Here is a 23,809-nt window from a genome sequence, read left to right on the forward strand (position 1 = left end):
TCTAGGAAACATAATTCTCTACAAAAAAGGTCTCTTAACATTTTGCCATAGCTCGCTTCGTTTCCGAGATATTTGCAGATTTATCTCAAGGGAAGGGGCCTGACGGACATATTTCGAGATGTTTCTTCTTCTTGTTGTTCTTCTTCTGCACAGCTAAGCTGGAAGTGGCATTTGCAGCTCGCAATAGTGCAGAGTTATCTCAAAGAGAGGGGCCACGGTATTTCTGTATCTCTATTATGTTGGTGCGGCTTCGGAACTTTTAAATATCTTGATATATCTCGAGAACTACGCATCTGATCAAAAAATATCATACAAGATAAAACGTAGGAAACTTGATTCTCTACAAAAAAGGTCTCTTAACATTTCGCCATAGCTCGCTTCGTTTCCGAGATATTTGCAGATTTATCTCAAGGGAAGGGGCCTGTCGGACATATTTCGAGATATTTCTTCTTCTTGTTGTTCTTCTTCTGCACAGCTAAGCTGGAAGTGGCATTTGGGGCTCGCACTAGTGCAGAGTTATCTCAAAGAAAGGGGCCACGGTGTTTCTGTATCTCTATTATGTTGGTGCGGCTTCGGAACTTTTAAATATCTCGATATATCGCGAAAACTACGCTTCTGATCAAAAAATATCATAGAACATAAATTGTAGGAAACATAATTCTCGACAAGAAACGTCTCTTCACATTTTGCCATAGCTCGCTTCGTTTCCGAGATATTTGCAGATTTATCTCAAGGGAAGGGGCCTGACGGACATATTTCGAGATATTTCTTCTTCTTGTTGTTCTTCTTCTGCACAGCTAAGCTGGAAGTGGCATTTGCGGCTCGCACTAGTGCAGAGTTATCTCAAAGAAAGGGGCCACGGTGTTTCTGTATCCCTATTATGTTGGTGCGGCTTCGGAACTTTTAAATATCTTGATATATCTCGAGAACTACGCATCTGATCAAAAAATATCATAGAACATAAATTGTAGGAAACATAATTCTCTACAAAAAAGGTCTCTTAACATTTTGCCATAGCTCTCTTCGTTTCCGAGATATTTGCAGATTTATCTCAAGGGAAGGGGCCTGACGGACATATTTCGAGATATTTCTTCTTCTTGTTGTTCTTCTTCTGCACAGCTAAGCTGGAAGTGGCATTTGCAACTCGCAATAGTGCAGAGTTATCCCAAAGAAAGGGGCCACGGTGTTTCTGTATCTCTATTATGTTGGTGCGGCTTCGGAACTTTTAAATATCTCGATATATCTCGAAAACTACGCATCTGATGAAAAAATATCATAGAACATAAAAAGTAGGAAACTTAATTCTCTACAAAAAAGGTCTCTTAACATTTTGCCATAGCTCGCTTCGTTTCCGAGATATTTGCAGATTTATCTCAAGGGAAGGGGCCTAACGGACATATTTCGAGATATTTCTTCTTCTTGTTGTTCTTCTTCTGCACAGCTAAACTGGAAGTGGCATTTCCAGCTCGCAATAGTGCAGAGTTATCTCAAAGAAAGGGGCCACGGTGTTTCTGTATCTCTATTATGTTGGTGCGGCTTCGGAACTTTTAAATATCTTGATATATCTCGAGAACTACGCATCTGATCAAAAAATATCATACTACATAAAAAGTAGGAAACTTAATTCTCTACAAGAAAGGTCTCTAAACATTTTGCCATAGCTCGCTTCGTTTCCGAGATATTTGCAGATTTATCTCAAGGGAAGGGGCCTGACGGACATATTTCGAGATGTTTCTTCTTCTTGTTGTTCTTCTTCTGCACAGCTAAGCTGGAAGTGGCATTTGCAGCTCGCAATAGTGCAGAGTTATTTCAAAGAGAGGGGCCACGGTGTTTCTGTATCTCTATTATGTTGGTGCGGCTTCGGAACTTTTAAATATCTCGATATATCTCGAAAACTACGCTTCTGATCAAAAAATATCATAGAACATAAATTCTAGGAAACATAATTCTCTACAAAAAAGGTCTCTTAACATTTTGCCATACCTCGCTTCGTTTCCGAGATATTTGCAGATTTATCTCAAGGGAAGGGTCCTGATGGACATATTTCGAGATATTTCTTCTTCTTGTTGTTCTTCTTCTGCACAGCTAAACTGGAAGTGGCATTTCCAGCTCGCAATCGTGCAGAGTTATCTCAAAGAAAGGGGCCACGGTGTTTCTGTATCTCTATTATGTTGGTGCGGCTTCGGAACTTTTAAATATCTTGATATATCTCGAGAACTACGCATCTGATCAAAAAATATCATAGAACATGAAAAGTAGGAAACTTAATTCTCTACAAAAAAGGTCTCTTAACATTTTGCCATAGCTCGCTTCGTTTCCGAGATATTTGCAGATTCAGCTCAAAGGAACTGGCCTGACGGACATATTTCGAGATATTTCTTCTTCTTGTTGTTCTTCCTCTGCACAGCTAAGCTGGAAGTGGCATTTGCAGCTCGCAATTGTGCAGAGTTATCTCAAAGAAAGGGGCCACGGTGTTTCTGTATCTCTATTATGTTGGTGCGGCTTCGGAACTTTTAAATATCTTGGTATATCTCGAGAACTACGCATCTGATCAAAAAATATCATGGAACATAAAAAGTAGAAAACTTAATTCTCTACAAAAAACGTCTCTTAACATTTTGCCATAATTCGCTTCGTTTCCGAGATATTTGCAGATTTATCTCAAGGGAAGGGGCCTAACGGACATATTTCCAGATATTTCTTCTTCTTGGTGTTCTTCTTCTGCACAGCTAAGCTGGAAGTGGAATTTGCGGCTCGCACTAGTGCAGAGTTATCTCAAAGAGAGGGGCCACGGTGTTTCTGTATCTCTATTATGTTGGTGCAGCTTCAGAACTTTTAAATATCTTGATATATCTCGAGAACTACGCATCTGATCAAAAAATATCATGGAACATAAAAAGTAGAAAACTTAATTCTCTACAAAAAAGGTCTCTTAACATTTTGCCATAGCTCGCTTCGTTTCCGAGATACTTGCCGATGTATCTCAAGGGAAGGGGCCTGACGGACATATTTCGAGATATTTCTTCTTCTTGTTGTTCTTCTTCTGCACAGCTAAGCTGGAAGTGGCATTTGCGGCTCGCACTAGTGCAGAGTTATCTCAAAGAAAGGGGCCACGGTGTTTCTGTATCTCTATTATGTTGGTGCAGCTTCAGAACTTTTAAATATCTTGATATATCTCGAGAACTACGCATCAGATCAAAAAATATCATGAAACATAAAAAGTAGAAAACTTAATTCTCTACAAAAAAGGTCTCTTAACATTTTACCATAGCTCGCTTCGTTTCCGAGATACTTGCCGATGTATCTCAAGGGAAGGGGCCTGACGGACATATTTCGAGATATTTCTTCTTCTTGTTGCTCTTCTTCTGCACAGCCAAGCTGGAAGTGGCATTTGCAGCTCGCAATTGTGCAGAGTGATCTCAAAGAAAGGGGCCACGGTGTTTCTGTATCTCTATTATGTTGGTGCGGCTTCGGAACTTTTAAATATCTTGGTATATCTCGAGAACTACGCATCTGATCAAAAAATATCATAGAACATAAAAAGTAGGAAACTTAATTCTCTACAAAAAAGGTCTCTAAACATTTTGCCATAGCTCGCTTCGTTACCGAGATATTTGCAGATTTATCTCAAGGGAAGGGGCCTGACGGACATATTTCGAGATATTTCTTCTTCTTGTTGTTCTTCTTCTGCACAGCTAAGCTGGAAGTGGCATTTGCGGCTCGCACTAGTGCAGAGTTATCTCAAAGAAAGGGGCCACGGTGTTTCTGTATCCCTATTATGTTGGTGCGGCTTCGGAACTTTTAAATATCTTGATATATCTCGAGAACTACGCATCTGATCAAAAAATATCATAGAACATAAAAAGTAGGAAACTTAATTCTCTACAAAAAAGGTCTCTTAACATTTTGCCATAGCTCGCTTCGTTTCCGAGATATTTGCAGATTCAGCTCAAAGGAACTGGCCTGACGGACATATTTCGAGATATTTCTTCTTCTTGTTGTTCTTCCTCTGCACAGCTAAGCTGGAAGTGGCATTTGCAGCTCGCAATAGTGCAGAGTTATCTCAAAGAAAGGGGCCACGGTGTTTCTGTATCTCTATTATGTTGGTGCGGCTTCGGAACTTTTAAATATCTTGGTATATCTCGAGAACTACGCAACTGATCAAAAAATATCATAGAACATAAAAAGTAGGAAACTTAATTCTCTACAAAAAAGGTCTCTTAACATTTTGCCATAGCTCGCTTCGTTTCCGAGATATTTGCAGATTTATCTCAAGGGAAGGGGCCTAACGGACATATTTCGAGATATTTCTTCTTCTTGTTGTTCTTCTTGTGCACAGCTAAACTGGAAGTGGCATTTCCAGCTCGCAATAGTGCAGAGTTATCTCAAAGAAAGGGGCCACGGTGTTTCTGTATCTCTATTATGTTGGTGCGGCTTCGGAACTTTCAAATATCTTGATATATCTCGAGAACTACGCATCTGATCAAAAAATATCATACTACATAAAAAGTAGGAAACTTAATTCTCTACAAGAAAGGTCTCTAAACATTTTGCCATAGCTCGCTTCGTTTCCGAGATATTTGCAGATTTATCTCAAGGGAAGGGGCCTGACGGACATATTTCGAGATATTTCTTCTTCTTGTTGTTCTTCTTCTGCACAGCTAAGCTGGAAGTGGCATTTGCGGCTCGCACTAGTGCAGAGTTATCTCAAAGAAAGGGGCCACGGTGTTTCTGTATCTCTATTATGTTGGTGCGGCTTCGGAACTTTTAAATATCTTGATATATCTCGAGAGCTACGCATCCGATCAAAAAATATCATGGAACATAAAAAGTAGAAAACTTAATTCTCTACAAAAAAGGTCTCTTAACATTTTGCCATAGCTCGCTTCGTTTCCGAGATACTTGCCGATGTATCTCAAGGGAAGGGGCCTGACGGACATATTTCGAGATATTTCTTCTTCTTGTTGTTCTTCTTCTGCACAGCTAAGCTGGAAGTGGCATTTGCAGCTCGCAATTGTGCAGAGTTATCTCAAAGAAAGGGGCCACGGTGTTTCTGTATCTCTATTATGTTGGTGCGGCTTCGGAACTTTTAAATATCTTGGTATATCTCGAGAACTACGCATCTGATCAAAAAATATCATGGAACATAAAAAGTAGAAAACTTAATTCTCTACAAAAAACGTCTCTTAACATTTTGCCATAATTCGCTTCGTTTCCGAGATATTTGCAGATTTATCTCAAGGGAAGGGGCCTAACGGACATATTTCCAGATATTTCTTCTTCTTGGTGTTCTTCTTCTGCACAGCTAAGCTGGAAGTGGAATTTGCGGCTCGCACTAGTGCAGAGTTATCTCAAAGAGAGGGGCCACGGTGTTTCTGTATCTCTATTATGTTGGTGCAGCTTCAGAACTTTTAAATATCTTGATATATCTCGAGAACTACGCATCTGATCAAAAAATATCATGGAACATAAAAAGTAGAAAACTTAATTCTCTACAAAAAAGGTCTCTTAACATTTTGCCATAGCTCGCTTCGTTTCCGAGATACTTGCCGATGTATCTCAAGGGAAGGGGCCTGACGGACATATTTCGAGATATTTCTTCTTCTTGTTGTTCTTCTTCTGCACAGCTAAGCTGGAAGTGGCATTTGCGGCTCGCACTAGTGCAGAGTTATCTCAAAGAAAGGGGCCACGGTGTTTCTGTATCTCTATTATGTTGGTGCAGCTTCAGAACTTTTAAATATCTTGATATATCTCGAGAACTACGCATCAGATCAAAAAATATCATGAAACATAAAAAGTAGAAAACTTAATTCTCTACAAAAAAGGTCTCTTAACATTTTACCATAGCTCGCTTCGTTTCCGAGATACTTGCCGATGTATCTCAAGGGAAGGGGCCTGACGGACATATTTCGAGATATTTCTTCTTCTTGTTGCTCTTCTTCTGCACAGCCAAGCTGGAAGTGGCATTTGCAGCTCGCAATTGTGCAGAGTGATCTCAAAGAAAGGGGCCACGGTGTTTCTGTATCTCTATTATGTTGGTGCGGCTTCGGAACTTTTAAATATCTTGGTATATCTCGAGAACTACGCATCTGATCAAAAAATATCATAGAACATAAAAAGTAGGAAACTTAATTCTCTACAAAAAAGGTCTCTAAACATTTTGCCATAGCTCGCTTTGTTACCGAGATATTTGCAGATTTATCTCAAGGGAAGGGGCCTGACGGACATATTTCGAGATATTTCTTCTTCTTGTTGTTCTTCTTCTGCACAGCTAAGCTGGAAGTGGCATTTGCGGCTCGCACTAGTGCAGAGTTATCTCAAAGAAAGGGGCCACGGTGTTTCTGTATCCCTATTATGTTGGTGCGGCTTCGGAACTTTTAAATATCTTGATATATCTCGAGAACTACGCATCTGATCAAAAAATATCATAGAACATAAAAAGTAGGAAACTTAATTCTCTACAAAAAAGGTCTCTTAACATTTTGCCATAGCTCGCTTCGTTTCCGAGATATTTGCAGATTCAGCTCAAAGGAACTGGCCTGACGGACATATTTCGAGATATTTCTTCTTCTTGTTGTTCTTCCTCTGCACAGCTAAGCTGGAAGTGGCATTTGCAGCTCGCAATAGTGCAGAGTTATCTCAAAGAAAGGGGCCACGGTGTTTCTGTATCTCTATTATGTTGGTGCGGCTTCGGAACTTTTAAATATCTTGGTATATCTCGAGAACTACGCAACTGATCAAAAAATATCATAGAACATAAAAAGTAGGAAACTTAATTCTCTACAAAAAAGGTCTCTTAACATTTTGCCATAGCTCGCTTCGTTTCCGAGATATTTGCAGATTTATCTCAAGGGAAGGGGCCTAACGGACATATTTCGAGATATTTCTTCTTCTTGTTGTTCTTCTTGTGCACAGCTAAACTGGAAGTGGCATTTCCAGCTCGCAATAGTGCAGAGTTATCTCAAAGAAAGGGGCCACGGTGTTTCTGTATCTCTATTATGTTGGTGCGGCTTCGGAACTTTCAAATATCTTGATATATCTCGAGAACTACGCATCTGATCAAAAAATATCATACTACATAAAAAGTAGGAAACTTAATTCTCTACAAGAAAGGTCTCTAAACATTTTGCCATAGCTCGCTTCGTTTCCGAGATATTTGCAGATTTATCTCAAGGGAAGGGGCCTGACGGACATATTTCGAGATATTTCTTCTTCTTGTTGTTCTTCTTCTGCACAGCTAAGCTGGAAGTGGCATTTGCGGCTCGCACTAGTGCAGAGTTATCTCAAAGAAAGGGGCCACGGTGTTTCTGTATCTCTATTATGTTGGTGCGGCTTCGGAACTTTTAAATATCTCGATATATCTCGAGAACTACGCTTCTGATCAAAAAATATCATAGAACATAAATTGTAGGAAACATAATTCTCTACAAAAAAGGTCTCTTAACATTTTGCCATAGCTCGCTTCGTTTCCGAGATATTTGCAGATTTATCTCAAGGGAAGGGGCCTGACGGACATATTTCGAGATATTTCTTCTTCTTGTTGTTCTTCTTCTGCACAGCTAAGCTGGAAGTGGCATTTGCGGCTCGCACTAGTGCACAGTTATCTCAAAGAAAGGGGCCACGGTGTTTCTGTATCTCTATTATGTTGGTGCGGCTTCGGAACTTTTAAATATCTTGATATATCTCGAGAACTACGCATCTGATCAAAAAATATCATAGAACATAAAAAGTAGGAAACTTAATTCTCTACAAAAAACGTCTCTTAACATTTTGCCATAGCTCGCTTCGTTTCCGAGATCTTTGCAGATTTATCTCAAGGGAAGGGGCCTGACGGACATATTTCGAGATATTTCTTCTTCTTGTTGTTCTTCTTCTGCACAGCTAAGCTGGAAGTGGCATTTGCGGCTCGCACTAGTGCAGAGTTATCTCAAAGAAAGGGGCCACGGTGTTTCTGTATGCCTATTATGTTGGTGCGGCTTCGGAACTTTTAAATATCTCGATATATCTCGAGAACTACGCTTCTGATCAAAAAATATCATAGAACATAAATTGTAGGAAACATAATTCTCTACAAAAAAGGTCTCTTAACATTCTGCCATAGCTCGCTTCGTTTCCGAGATATTTGCAGATTTATCTCAAGGGAAGGGGCCTGACGGACATATTTCGAGATATTTCTTCTTCTTGTTGTTCTTCTTCTGCACAGCTACGCTGGAAGTGGCATTTGCGGCTCGCACTAGTGCAGAGTTATCTCAAAGAGAGGGGCCACGGTGTTTCTGTATCTCTATTATGTTGGTGCGGCTTCGGAACTTTTAAATATCTTGATATATCTCGAGAACTACGCATCTGATCAAAAAATATCATAGAACATAAAAAGTAGGAAACTTAATTCTCTACAAAAAAGGTCTCTTAACATTTTGCCATAGCTCGCTTCGTTTCCGAGATATTTGCAGATTTATCTCAAGGGAAGGGGCCTAACGGACATATTTCGAGATATTTCTTCTTCTTGTTGTTCTTCTTCTGCACAGCTAAGCTGGAAGTGGCATTTGCGGCTCGCACTAGTGCAGAGTTATCTCAAAGAAAGGGGCCACGGTGTTTCTGTATCCCTATTATGTTGGTGCGGCTTCGGAACTTTTAAATATCTCGATATATCTCGAGAACTACGCTTCTGATCAAAAAATATCATAGAACATAAATTGTAGGAAACATAATTCTCTACAAAAAAGGTCTCTAAACATTTTGCCATAGCTCGCTTCGTTTCCGAGATATTTGCAGATATATCTCAAGGGAAGGGGCCTGACGGACATATTTCGAGATATTTCTTCTTCTTGTTGTTCTTCTTCTGCACAGCTAAGCTGGAAGTGGCATTTACAGCTCGGAATAGTGCAGAGTTATCTCAAAGAGAGGGGCCACGGTGTTTCTGTATCTCTATTATGTTGGTGCGGCTTCGGAACTTTTAAATATCTTGATATATCTCGAGAACTACGCATCTGATCAAAAAATATCATAGAACATGAAAAGTAGGAAACTTAATTCTCTACAAAAAAGGTCTCTTAACATTTTGCCATAGCTCTCTTCGTTTCCGAGATATTTGCAGATTTATCTCAAGGGAAGGGGCCTGACGGACATATTTCGAGATATTTCTTCTTCTTGTTGTTCTTCTTCTGCACAGCTAAGCTGGAAGTGGCATTTGCGGCTCGCACTAGTGCAGAGTTATCTCAAAGAAAGGGGCCACGGTGTTTCTGTATCCCTATTATGTTGGTGCGGCTTCGGAACTTTTAAATATCTCGATATATCTCGAGAACTACGCTTCGGATCAAAAAATATCATAGAACATAAATTGTAGGAAACATAATTTTCTACAAAAAAGGTCTCTTAACATTTTGCCATAGCTCGCTTCGTGTCCGAGATATTTGCAGATATATCTCAAGGGAAGGGGCCTGACGGACATATTTCGAGATATTTCTTCTTCTTGTTGTTCTTCTTCTGCACAGCTAAACTGGAAGTGGCATTTCCAGCTCGCAATAGTGCAGAGTTATCTCAAAGAAAGGGGCCACGGTGTTTCTGTATCTCTATTATGTTGGTGCGGCTTCGGAACTTTTAAATATCTTGATATATCTCGAGAACTACGCATCTGATCAAAAAATATCATAGAACATAAAAAGTAGGAAACTTAATTCTCTACAAAAAAGGTCTCTTAACATTTTGCCATAGCTCGCTTCGTTTCCGAGATATTTGCAGATTTATCTCAAGGGAAGGGGCCTGACGGACATATTTCGAGATATTTCTTCTTCTTGTTGTTCTTCTTCTGCACAGCTGAGCTGGAAGTGGCATTTGCAGGTCGCAATAGTGCAGAGTTATCTCAAAGAAAGGGGCCACGGTGTTTCTGTATCTCTATTATGTTGGTGCGGCATCGGAACTTTTAAATATCTTGATATATCTCGAGAACTACGCATCTGATCAAAAAATATCATACTACATAAAAAGTAGGAAACTTAATTCTCTACAAAAAAGGTCTCTTAACATTTCGCCATAGCTCGCTTCGTTTCCGAGATATTTGCAGATTTATCTCAAGGGAAGGGGCCTGACGGACATATTTGGAGATATTTCTTCTTCTTGTTGTTCTTCTTCTGCACAGCTAAGCTGGAAGTGGCATTTGCAGCGCGCAATAGTGCAGAGTTATCTCAAAGAAAGGGGCCACGGTGTTTCTGTATCTCTATTATGTTGGTGCGGCTTCGGAACTTTTAAATATCTTGATATATCTCGAGAACTACGCATCTGATCAAAAAATATCATACTACATAAAAAGTAGGAAACTTAATTCTCTACAAGAAAGGTCTCTAAACATTTTGCCATAGCTCGCTTCGTTTCCGAGATATTTGCAGATTTATCTCAAGGGAAGGGGCCTGACGGACATATTTGGAGATATTTCTTCTTCTTGTTGTTCTTCTTCTGCACAGCTAAGCTGGAAGTGGCATTTGCAGCTCGCAATAGTGCAGAGTTATCTCAAAGAAAGGGGCCACGGTGTTTCTGTATCTCTATTATGTTGGTGCGGCTTCGGAACTTTTAAATATCTTGATATATCTCGAGAACTACGCGTCTGATCAAAAAATATCATAGAAGATAAAAAGTAGGAAACTTAATTCTCTACAAAAACAGTCTCTTAACATTTTGCCATAGCTCGCTTCGTTTCCGAGATATTTGCAGATATATCTCAAGGGAAGGGGCCTGACGGACATATTTCGAGATATTTCTTCTTCTTGTTGTTCTTCCTCTGCACAGCTAAGCTGGAAGTGGCATTTGCAGCTCGCAATAGTGCAGAGTTATCTCAAAGAAAGGGGCCACGGTGTTTCTGTATCTCTATTATGTTGGTGCGGCTTCGGAACTTTTAAATATCTCGATATATCTCGAGAACTACGCCTCTGATCGAAAAATATCATAGAACATAAAAAGTAGGAAACTGAATTCTCTACAAAAAAGGTCTCTTAACATTTTGCCATAGCTCGCTTCGTTTCCGAGATATTTGCAGATTTATCTCAAGGGAAGAGGCCTGACGGACATATTTCGAGATATTTCTTCTTCTTGTTGGTCTTCTTCTGCACAGCTAAGCTGGAAGTGGCATTTGCAGCGCGCAATAGTGCAGAGTTATCTCAAAGAAAGGGGCCACGGTGTTTCTGTATCTCTATTATGTTGGTGCGGCTTCGGAACTTTTAAATATCTCGATATATCTCGAAAACTACGCTTCTGATCAAAAAATATCATAGAACATAAATTGTAGGAAACATAATTCTCTACAAAAAAGGTCTCTTAACATTTTGCCATAGCTCGCTTCGTTTCCGAGATATTTGCAGATATATCTCAAGGGAAGGGGCCTGACGGACATATTTCGAGATATTTCTTCTTCTTGTTGTTCTTCTTCTGCACAGCTAAGCTGGAAGTGGCATTTACAGCTCGCAATAGTGCAGAGTTATCTCAAAGAAAGGGGCCACGGTGTTTCTGTATCTCTATTATGTTGGTGCGGCTTCGGAACTTTTAAATATCTTGATATATCTCGAGAACTACGCATCTGATCAGAAAATATCATACTACATAAAAAGTAGGAAACTTAATTCTCTACAAGAAAGGTCTCTAAACATTTTGCCATAGCTCGCTTCGTTTCCGAGATATTTGCAGATTTATCTCAAGGGAAGGGGCCTGACGGACATATTTGGAGATATTTCTTCTTCTTGTTGTTCTTCTTCTGCACAGCTAAGCTGGAAGTGGCATTTGCAGCTCGCAATAGTGCAGAGTTATCTCAAAGAAAGGGGCCACGGTGTTTCTGTATCTCTATTATGTTGGTGCGGCTTCGGAACTTTTAAATATCTTGATATATCTCGAGAACTACGCGTCTGATCAAAAAATATCATAGAAGATAAAAAGTAGGAAACTTAATTCTCTACAAAAACAGTCTCTTAACATTTTGCCATAGCTCGCTTCGTTTCCGAGATATTTGCAGATATATCTCAAGGGAAGGGGCCTGACGGACATATTTCGAGATATTTCTTCTTCTTGTTGTTCTTCTTCTGCACAGCTAAGCTGGAAGTGGCATTTGCGGCTCGCACTAGTGCAGAGTTATCTCAAAGAAAGGGGCCACGGTGTTTCTGTATCTCTATTATGTTGGTGCGGCTTCGGAACTTTTAAATATCTCGATATATCTCGAGAACTACGCTTCTGATCAAAAAATATCATAGAACATAAATTGTAGGAAACATAATTCTCTACAAAAAAGGTCTCTTAACATTTTGCCATAGCTCGCTTCGTTTCCGAGATATTTGCAGATATATCTCAAGGGAAGGGGCCTGACGGACATATTTCGAGATATTTCTTCTTCTTGTTGTTCTTCTTCTGCACAGCTAAGCTGGAAGTGGCATTTGCGGCTCGCACTAGTACAGAGTTATCTCAAAGAAAGGGGCCACGGTGTTTCTGTATCTCTATTATGTTGGTGCGGCTTCGGAACTTTTAAATATCTCGATATATCTCGAAAACTACGCTTCTGATCAAAAAATATCATAGAACATAAATTGTAGGAAACATAATTCTCTACAAAAAAGGTCTCTTAACATTTTGCCATAGCCCGCTTCGTTTCCGAGATATTTGCAGATATATCTCAAGGGAAGGGGCCTGACGGACATATTTCGAGATATTTCTTCTTCTTGTTGTTCTTCTTCTGCACAGCTAAGCTGGAAGTGGCATTTGCGGCTCGCACTAGTGCAGAGTTATCTCAAAGAAAGGGGCCACGGTGTTTCTGTATCTCTATTATGTTGGTGCGGCTTCGGAACTTTTAAATATCTCGATATATCTCGAAAACTACGCTTCTGATCAAAAAATATCATAGAACATAAATTGTAGGAAACATAATTCTCTATAAAAAACGTCTCTTAACATTTTGCCATTGCTCGCTTCGTTTCCGAGATATTTGCAGATTCAGCTCAAAGGAACTGGCCTGACGGACATATTTCGAGATATTTCTTCTTCTTGTTGTTCTTCTTCTGCACAGCTAAGCTGGAAGTGGCATTTGCGGCTCGCACTAGTGCAGAGTTATCTCAAAGAAAGGGGCCACGGTGTTTCTGTATCCCTATTATGTTGGTGCGGCTTCGGAACTTTTAAATATCTCGATATATCTCGAAAACTACGCTACTCATCAAAAAATATCATAGAACATAAAATGTAGGAAACTTAATTCTCTACAAAAAAGGTCTCTTAACATTTTGCCATAGCTCGCTTCGTTTCCGAGATATTTGCAGATTTATCTCAAGGGAAGGGGCCTGACGGACATATTTCGAGATATTTCTTCTTCTTGTTGTTCTTCTTCTGCACAGCTAAGCTGGAAGTGGCATTTGCGGCTCGCACTAGTGCAGAGTTATCTCAAAGAAAGGGGCCACGGTGTTTCTGTATCTCTATTATGTTGGTGCGGCTTCGGAACTTTTAAATATCTCGATATATCTCGAGAACTACGCTTCTGATCAAAAAATATCATAGAACATAAATTGTAGGAAACATAATTCTCTACAAAAAAGGTCTCTTAACATTTTGCCATAGCTCGCTTCGTTTCCGAGATATTTGCAGATATATCTCAAGGGAAGGGGCCTGACGGACATATTTCGAGATATTTCTTCTTCTTGTTGTTCTTCTTCTGCACAGCTAAGCTGGAAGTGGCATTTGCGGCTCGCACTAGTGCAGAGTTATCTCAAAGAAAGGGGCCACGGTGTTTCTGTATCTCTATTATGTTGGTGCGGCTTCGGAACTTTTAAATATCTCGATATATCTCGAAAATTACGCTTCTGATCAAAAAATATCATAGAACATAAATTGTAGGAAACATAATTCTCTATAAAAAACGTCTCTTAACATTTTGCCATAGCTCGCTTCGTTTCCGAGATATTTGCAGATTCAGCTCAAAGGAACTGGCCTGACGGACATATTTCGAGATATTTCTTCTTCTTGTTGTTCTTCTTCTGCACAGCTAAGCTGGAAGTGGCATTTGCGGCTCGCACTAGTGCAGAGTTATCTCAAAGAAAGGGGCCACGGTGTTTCTGTATCCCTATTATGTTGGTGCGGCTTCGGAACTTTTAAATATCTCGATATATCTCGAAAACTACGCTACTCATCAAAAAATATCTTAGAACATAAAATGTAGGAAACTTAATTCTCTACAAAAAAGGTCTCTTAACATTTTGCCATAGCTCGCTTCGTTTCCGAGATATTTGCAGATTTATCTCAAGGGAAGGGGCCTGACGGACATATTTCGAGATATTTCTTCTTCTTGTTGTTCTTCTTCTGCACAGCTAAGCTGGAAGTGGCATTTGCGGCTCGCACTAGTGCAGAGTTATCTCAAAGAAAGGGGCCACGGTGTTTCTGTATCTCTATTATGTTGGTGCGGCTTCGGAACTTTTAAATATCTCGATATATCTCGAGAACTACGCTTCTGATCAAAAAATATCATAGAACATAAATTGTAGGAAACATAATTCTCTACAAAAAAGGTCTCTTAACATTTTGCCATAGCTCGCTTCGTTTCCGAGATATTTGCAGATATATCTCAAGGGAAGGGGCCTGACGGACATATTTCGAGATATTTCTTCTTCTTGTTGTTCTTCTTCTGCACAGCTAAGCTGGAAGTGGCATTTGCGGCTCGCACTAGTGCAGAGTTATCTCAAAGAAAGGGGCCACGGTGTTTCTGTATCTCTATTATGTTGGTGCGGCTTCGGAACTTTTAAATATCTCGATATATCTCGAAAATTACGCTTCTGATCAAAAAATATCATAGAACATAAATTGTAGGAAACATAATTCTCTATAAAAAACGTCTCTTAACATTTTGCCATAGCTCGCTTCGTTTCCGAGATATTTGCAGATTCAGCTCAAAGGAACTGGCCTGACGGACATATTTCGAGATATTTCTTCTTCTTGTTGTTCTTCCTCTGCACAGCTAAGCTGGAAGTGGCATTTGCAGCTCGCAATAGTGCAGAGTTATCTCAAAGAAAGGGGCAACGGTGTTTCTGTATCTCTATTATGTTGGTGCGGGTTCGGAACTTTTAAATATCTTGATATATCTCGAGAACTACGCATCTGATCAAAAATATCATACAACATAAAAAGTAGGAAACTTAATTCTCTACAAAAAAGGTCTCTTAACATTTTGCCATAGCTCGCTTCGTTTCCGAGATATTGGCAGATTTATCTCAAGGGAAGGGGCCTGACGGACATATTTCGAGATATTTCTTCTTCTTGTTGTTCTTCTTCTGCACAGCTAAGCTGGAAGTGGCATTTGCGGCTCGAACTAGTGCAGAGTTATCTCAAAGAAAGGGGCCACGGTGTTTCTGTATCTCTATTATGTTGGTGCGGCTTCGGAACTTTTAAATATCTCGATATATCTCGAAAACTACGCTTCTGATCAAAAAATATCATAGAACATAAATTGTAGGAAACATAATTCTCTACAAAAAAGGTCTCTTAACATTTTGCAATAGCTCGCTTCGTTTCCGAGATATTTGCAGATATATCTCAAGGGAAGGGGCCTGACGGACATATTTCGAGATATTTCTTCTTCTTGTTGTTCTTCTTCTGCACAGCTAAGCTGGAAGTGGCATTTGCGGCTCGCACTAGTGCAGAGTTATCTCAAAGAAAGGGGCCACGGTGTTTCTGTATCTCTATTATGTTGGTGCGGCTTCGGAACTTTTAAATATCTCGATATATCTCGAAAACTACGCTTCTGATCAAAAAATATCATAGAACATAAATTGTAGGAAACATAATTCTCTATAAAAAACGTCTCTTAACATTTTGCCATAGCTCGCTTCGTTTCCGAGATATTTGCAGATTCAGCTCAAAGGAACTGGCCTGACGGACATATTTCGAGATATTTCTTCTTCTTGTTGTTCTTCCTCTGCACAGCTAAGCTGGAAGTGGCATTTGCAGCTCGCAATAGTGCAGAGTTATCTCAAAGAAAGGGGCAACGGTGTTTCTGTATCTCTATTATGTTGGTGCGGGTTCGGAACTTTTAAATATCTTGATATATCTCGAGAACTACGCATCTGATCAAAAAATATCATAGAACATAAAAAGTAGGAAACTTAATTCTCTACAAAAAAGGTCTCTTAACATTTTGCCATAGCTCGCTTCGTTTCCGAGATATTTGCAGATTTATCTCGAGGGAAGGGGCCTGACGGACATATTTCGAGATATTTCTTCTTCTTGTTGTTCTTCTTCTGCACAGCTAAGCTGGAAGTGGCATTTGCGGCTCGCACTAGTGCAGAGTTATCTCAAAGAAAGGGGCCACGGTGTTTCTGTATCTCTATTATGTTGGTGCGGCTTCGGAACTTTTAAATATCTCGATATATCTCGAAAACTACGCTTCTGATCAAAAAATATCATAGAACATAAATTGTAGGAAACATAATTCTCTACAAAAAAGGTCTCTTAACATTTTGCCATAGCTCGCTTCGTTTCCGAGATATTTGCAGATATATCTCAAGGGAAGGGGCCTGACGGACATATTTCGAGATATTTCTTCTTCTTGTTGTTCTTCTTCTGCACAGCTAAGCTGGAAGTGGCATTTGCGGCTCGCACTAGTGCAGAGTTATCTCAAAGAAAGGGGCCACGGTGTTTCTGTATCTCTATTATGTTGGTGCGGCTTCGGAACTTTTAAATATCTCGATACATCTCGAAAACTACGCTTCTGATCAAAAAATATCATAGGACCTAAATTGTAGGAAACATAATTCTCTACAAAAAAGGTCTCTTAACATTTTGCCATAGCTCGCTTGGTTTCCGAGATATTTGCAGATTCAGCTCAAAGGAACTGGCCTGACGGACATATTTCGAGATATTTCTTCTTCTTGTTGTTCTTCCTCTGCACAGCTAAGCTGGAAGTGGCATTTGCAGCTCGCAATAGTGCAGAGTTATCTCAAAGAAAGGGGCAACGGTGTTTCTGTATCTCTATTATGTTGGTGCGGGTTCGGAACTTTTAAATATCTTGATATATCTCGAGAACTACGCATCTGATCAAAAAATATCATAGAACATAAAAAGTAGGAAACTTAATTCTCTACAAAAAAGATCTCTTAACATTTTGCCATAGCTCGCTTCGTTTCCGAGATATTTGCAGATTTATCTCAAGGGAAGGGGCCTGACGGACATATTTCGAGATATTTCTTCTTCTTGTTGTTCTTCTTCTGCACAGCTAAGCTGGAAGTGGCATTTGCGGCTCGCACTAGTGCAGAGTTATCTCAAAGAAAGGGGCCACGGTGTTTCTGTATCTCTATTATGTTGGTGCGGCTTCGGAACTTTTAAATATCTCGATATATCTCGAAAACTACGCTTCTGATCAAAAAATATCATAGAACATAAATTGTAGGAAACATAATTCTCTACAAAAAAGGTCTCTTAACATTTTGCCATAGCTCGCTTCGTTTCCGAGATATTTGCAGATCTATCTCAAGGGAAGGGGCCTGACGGACATATTTCGAGATATTTCTTCTTCTTGTTGTTCTTCTTCTGCACAGCTAAGCTGGAAGTGGCATTTGCGGCTCGCACTAGTGCAGAGTTATCTCAAAGAAAGGGGCCACGGTGTTTCTGTATCTCTATTATGTTGGTGCGGCTTCGGAACTTTTAAATATCTCGATACATCTCGAAAACTACGCTTCTGATCAAAAAATATCATACAACATAAATTGTAGGAAACGTAATTCTCTACAAAAAACGTCTCTTAACATTTTGCCATAGCTCGCTTCGTTTCCGAGATATTTGCAGATATATCTCAAGGGAAGGGGCCTGACGGACATATTTCGAGATATTTCTTCTTCTTGTTATTCTTCTTCTGCACAGCTAAGCTGGAAGTGGTATTTACAGCTCGCAATAGTGCAGAGTTATCTCAAAGAAAGGGGCCACGGTGTTTCTGTATCTCTATTATGTTGGTGCGGCTTCGGAACTTTTAAATATCTTGATATATCTCGAGAACTACGCATCTGATCAAAAAATATCATAGAACATAAAAAGTAGGAAACTTAATTCTCTACAAAAAAGGTCTCTTAACATTTTGCCATAGCTCGCTTCGTTTCCGAGATATTTGCAGATTTATCTCAAGGGAAGGGGCCTGACGGACATATTTCGAGATATTTCTTCTTCTTGTTGTTCTTCTTCTGCACAGCTAAGCTGGAAGTGGCATTTGCGGCTCGCACTAGTGCAGAGTTATCTCAAAGAAAGGGGCCACGGTGTTTCTGTATCTCTATTATGTTGGTGCGGCTTCGGAACTTTTAAATATCTCGATATATCTCGAAAACTACGCTTCTGATCAAAAAATATCATAGAACATAAATTGTAGGAAACATAATTCTCTACAAAAAAGGTCTCTTAACATTTTGCCATAGCTCGCTTCGTTTCCGAGATATTTGCAGATATATCTCAAGGGAAGGGGCCTGACGGACATATTTCGAGATATTTCTTCTTCTTGTTGTTCTTCTTCTGCACAGCTAAGCTGGAAGTGGCATTTGCGGCTCGCACTAGTGCAGAGTTATCTCAAAGAAAGGGGCCACGGTGTTTCTGTATCCCTATTATGTTGGTGCGGCTTCGGAACTTTTAAATATCTCGATATATCTCGAAAACTACGCTTCTGATCAAAAAATATCATAGAACATGAATTGTAGGAAACATAATTCTCTATAAAAAACGTCTCTTAACATTTTGCCATAGCTCGCTTCGTTTCCGAGATATTTGCAGATTCAGCTCAAAGGAACTGGCCTGACGGACATATTTCGAGATATTTCTTCTTCTTGTTGTTCTTCCTCTGCACAGCTAAGCTGGAAGTGGCATTTGCAGCTCGCAATAGTGCAGAGTTATCTCAAAGAAAGGGGCCACGGTGTTTCTGTATCTCTATTATGTTGGTGCGGGTTCGGAACTTTTAAATATCTTGATATATCTCGAGAACTACGCATCTGATCAAAAAATATCATAGAACATAAAAAGTAGGAAACTTAATTCTCTACAAAAAAGGTCTCTCAACATTTTGCCATAGCTCGCTTCGTTTCCGAGATATTTGCAGATTTATCTCAAGGGAAGGGGCCTGACGGACATATTTCGAGATATTTCTTCTTCTTGTTGTTCTTCTTCTGCACAGCTAAGCTGGAAGTGGCATTTGCGGCTCGCACTAGTGCAGTGTTATCTCAAAGAAAGGGGCCACGGTGTTTCTGTATCTCTATTATGTTGGTGCGGCTTCGGAACTTTTAAATATCTCGATATATCTCGAAAACTACGCTTCTGATCAAAAAATATCATAGAACATAAATTGTAGGAAACATAATTCTCTACAAAAAAGGTCTCTTAACATTTTGCCATAGCTCGCTTTGTTTCCGAGATATTTGCAGATATATCTCAAGGGAAGGGGCCTGACGGACATATTTCGAGATATTTCTTCTTCTTGTTGTTCTTCTTCTGCACAGCTAAGCTGGAAGTGGCATTTGCGGCTCGCACTAGTGCAGAGTTATCTCAAAGAAAGGGGCCACGGTGTTTCTGTATCTCTATTATGTTGGTGCGGCTTCGGAACTTTTAAATATCTCGATACATCTCGAAAACTACGCTTCTGATCAAAAAATATCATAGAACCTAAATTGTAGGAAACATAATTCTCTACAAAAAAGGTCTCTTAACATTTTGCCATAGCTCGCTTCGTTTCCGAGATATTTGCAGATATATCTCAAGGGAAGGGGCCTGACGGACATATTTCGAGATATTTCTTCTTCTTGTTATTCTTCTTCTGCACAGCTAAGCTGGAAGTGGCATTTACAGCTCGCAATAGTGCAGAGTTATCTCAAAGAAAGGGGCCACGGTGTTTCTGTATCTCTATTATGTTGGTGCGGCTTCGGAACTTTTAAATATCTTGATATATCTCGCGAACTACGCATCTGATCAAAAAATATCATAGAACATAAAAAGTAGGAAACTTAATTCTCTACAAAAAAGGTCTCTTAACATTTTGCCATAGCTCGCTTCGTTTCCGAGATATTTGCAGATTTATCTCAAGGGAAGCGGCCTGACGGACATATTTCGACATATTTCTTCTTCTTGTTGTTCTTCTTCTGCACAGCTAAGCTGGAAGTGGCATTTGCGGCTCGCACTAGTGCAGAGTTATCTCAAAGAAAGGGGCCACGGTGTTTCTGTATCCCTATTATGTTGGTGCGGCTTCGGAACTTTTAAATATCTCGATATATCTCGAGAACTACGCTTCTGATCAAAAAATATCATACAACATAAATTGTAGGAAACGTAATTCTCTACAAAAAACGTCTCTTAACATTTTGCCATAGCTCGCTTCGTTTCCGAGATATTTGCAGATTCAGCTCAAAGGAACTGGCCTGACGGACATATTTCGAGATATTTCTTCTTCTTGTTGTTCTTCCTCTGCACAGCTAAGCTGGAAGTGGCATTTGCAGCTCGCAATAGTGCAGAGTTATCTCAAAGAAAGGGGCCACGGTGTTTCTGTATCCCTATTATGTTGGTGCGGCTTCGGAACTTTTAAATATCTCGATATATCTCGAAAACTACGCTTCTGATCAAAAAATATCATAGAACATAAATTGTAGGAAACATAATTCTCTATAAAAAACGTCTCTCAACATTTTGCCATAGCTCGCTTCGTTTCCGAGATATTTGCAGATTCAGCTCAAAGGAACTGGCCTGACGGTCATATTTCGAGATATTTCTTCTTCTTGTTGTTCTTCCTCTGCACAGCTAAGCTGGAAGTGGCATTTGCAGCTCGCAATAGTGCAGAGTTATCTCAAAGAAAGGGGCCACGGTGTTTCTGTATCTCTATTATGTTGGTGCGGGTTCGGAACTTTTAAATATCTTGATATATCTCGAGAACTACGCATCTGATCAAAAAATATGATAGAACATAAAAAGTAGGAAACTTAATTCTCTACAAAAAAGGTCTCTTAACATTTTGCCATAGCTCGCTTCGTTTCCGAGATATTTGCAGATTTATCTCAAGGGAAGGGGCCTGACGGACATATTTCGAGATATTTCTTCTTCTTGTTGTTCTTCTTCTGCACAGCTAAGCTGGAAGTGGCATTTGCGGCTCGCACTAGTGCAGAGTTATCTCAAAGAAAGGGGCCACGGTGTTTCTGTATCTCTATTATGTTGGTGCGGCTTCGGAACTTTTAAATATCTCGATATATCTCGAAAACTACGCTTCTGATCAAAAAATATCATAGAACATAAATTGTAGGAAACATAATTCTCTACAAAAAAGGTCTCTTAACATTTTGCCATAGCTCGCTTCGTTTCCGAGATATTTGCAGATATATCTCAAGGGAAGGGGCCTGACGGACATATTTCGAGATATTTCTTCTTCTTGTTATTCTTCTTCTGCACAGCTAAGCTGGAAGTGGCATTTACAGCTCGCAATAGTGCAGAGTTATCTCAAAGAAAGGGGCCACGGTGTTTCTGTAACTCTATTATGTTGGTGCGGCTACGGAACTTTTAAATATCTTGATATATCTCGAGAACTACGCATCTGATCAAAAAATATCATAGAACATAAAAAGTAGGAAACTTAATTCTCTACAAAAAAGGTCTCTTAACATTTTGCCATAGCTCGCTTCGTTTCCGAGATATTTGCAGATTTATCTCAAGGGAAGGGGCCTGACGGACATATTTCGAGATATTTCTTCTTCTTGTTGTTCTTCTTCTGCACAGCTAAGCTGGAAGTGGCATTTGCGGCTCGCACTAGTGCAGAGTTATCTCAAAGAAAGGGGCCACGGTGTTTCTGTATCTCTATTATGTTGGTGCGGCTTCGGAACTTTTAAATATCTCGATATATCTCGAAAACTACGCTTCTGATCAAAAAATATCATAGAACATAAATTGTAGGAAACATAATTCTCTACAAAAAAGGTCTCTTAACATTTTGCCATAGCTCGCTTCGTTTCCGAGATATTTGCAGATATATCTCAAGGGAAGGGGCCTGACGGACATATTTCGAGATATTTCTTCTTCTTGTTGTTCTTCTTCTGCACAGCTAAGCTGGAAGTGGCATTTGCAGCTCGCAATAGTGCAGAGTTATCGCAAAGAAAGGGGCCACGGTGTTTCTGTATCTCTATTATGTTGGTGCGGCTTCGGAACTTTTAAATATCTTGATATATCTCGAGAACTACGCATCTGATCCAAAAATATCATAGAACATAAAAAGTAGGAAACCTAATTTTCTACAAAAAAGGTCTCTTAACATTTTGCCGTAGCTCGCTTCGTTTCCGAGATATTTGCAGATTTATCTCAAGGGAAGGGGCCTGACGGACATATTTCGAAATATTTCTTATTCTTGTTGTTCTTCTTCTGCACAGCTAAGCTGGAAGTGGCATTTGCGGCTCGCACTAGTGCAGAGTTATCTCAAAGAAAGGGGCCACGGTGTTTCTGTATCTCTATTATGTTGGTGCGGCTTCGGAACTTTTAAATATCTCGATATATCTCGAAAACTACGCTTCTGATCAAAAAATATCATAGAACATAAATTGTAGGAAACATAATTCTCTACAAAAAAGGTCTCTTAACATTTTGCCATAGCTCGCTTCGTTTCCGAGATATTTGCAGATATATCTCAAGGGAAGGGGCCTGACGGACATATTTCGAGATATTTCTTCTTCTTGTTATTCTTCTTCTGCACAGCTAAGCTGGAAGTGGCATTTACAGCTCGCAATAGTGCAGAGTTATCTCAAAGAAAGGGGCCACGGTGTTTCTGTAACTCTATTATGTTGGTGCGGCTACGGAACTTTTAAATATCTTGATATATCTCGAGAACTACGCATCTGATCAAAAAATATCATAGAACATAAAAAGTAGGAAACTTAATTCTCTACAAAAAAGGTCTCTTAACATTTTGCCATAGCTCGCTTCGTTTCCGAGATATTTGCAGATTTATCTCAAGGGAAGGGGCCTGACGGACATATTTCGAGATATTTCTTCTTCTTGTTGTTCTTCTTCTGCACAGCTAAGCTGGAAGTGGCATTTGCGGCTCGCACTAGTGCAGAGTTATCTCAAAGAAAGGGGCCACGGTGTTTCTGTATCTCTATTATGTTGGTGCGGCTTCGGAACTTTTAAATATCTCGATATATCTCGAAAACTACGCTTCTGATCAAAAAATATCATAGAACATAAATTGTAGGAAACATAATTCTCTACAAAAAAGGTCTCTTAACATTTTGCCATAGCTCGCTTCGTTTCCGAGATATTTGCAGATATATCTCAAGGGAAGGGGCCTGACGGACATATTTCGAGATATTTCTTCTTCTTGTTGTTCTTCTTCTGCACAGCTAAGCTGGAAGTGGCATTTGCAGCTCGCAATAGTGCAGAGTTATCGCAAAGAAAGGGGCCACGGTGTTTCTGTATCTCTATTATGTTGGTGCGGCTTCGGAACTTTTAAATATCTTGATATATCTCGAGAACTACGCATCTGATCCAAAAATATCATAGAACATAAAAAGTAGGAAACCTAATTTTCTACAAAAAAGGTCTCTTAACATTTTGCCGTAGCTCGCTTCGTTTCCGAGATATTTGCAGATTTATCTCAAGGGAAGGGGCCTGACGGACATATTTCGAAATATTTCTTATTCTTGTTGTTCTTCTTCTGCACAGCTAAGCTGGAAGTGGCATTTGCAGCTCGCAATAGTGCAGAGTTATCTCAAAGAAAGGGGCCACGGTGTTTCTGTATCTCTATTATGTTGGTGCGGCTTCGGAACTTTTAAATATCTTGATATATCCCGAGAACTACGCATCTGATCAAAAA

This window comes from Osmia lignaria, unplaced genomic scaffold, assembly GCF_051020975.1.
Source record: "Osmia lignaria lignaria isolate PbOS001 unplaced genomic scaffold, iyOsmLign1 scaffold0002, whole genome shotgun sequence".
NCBI lineage: Eukaryota > Metazoa > Arthropoda > Insecta > Hymenoptera > Megachilidae > Osmia > Osmia lignaria.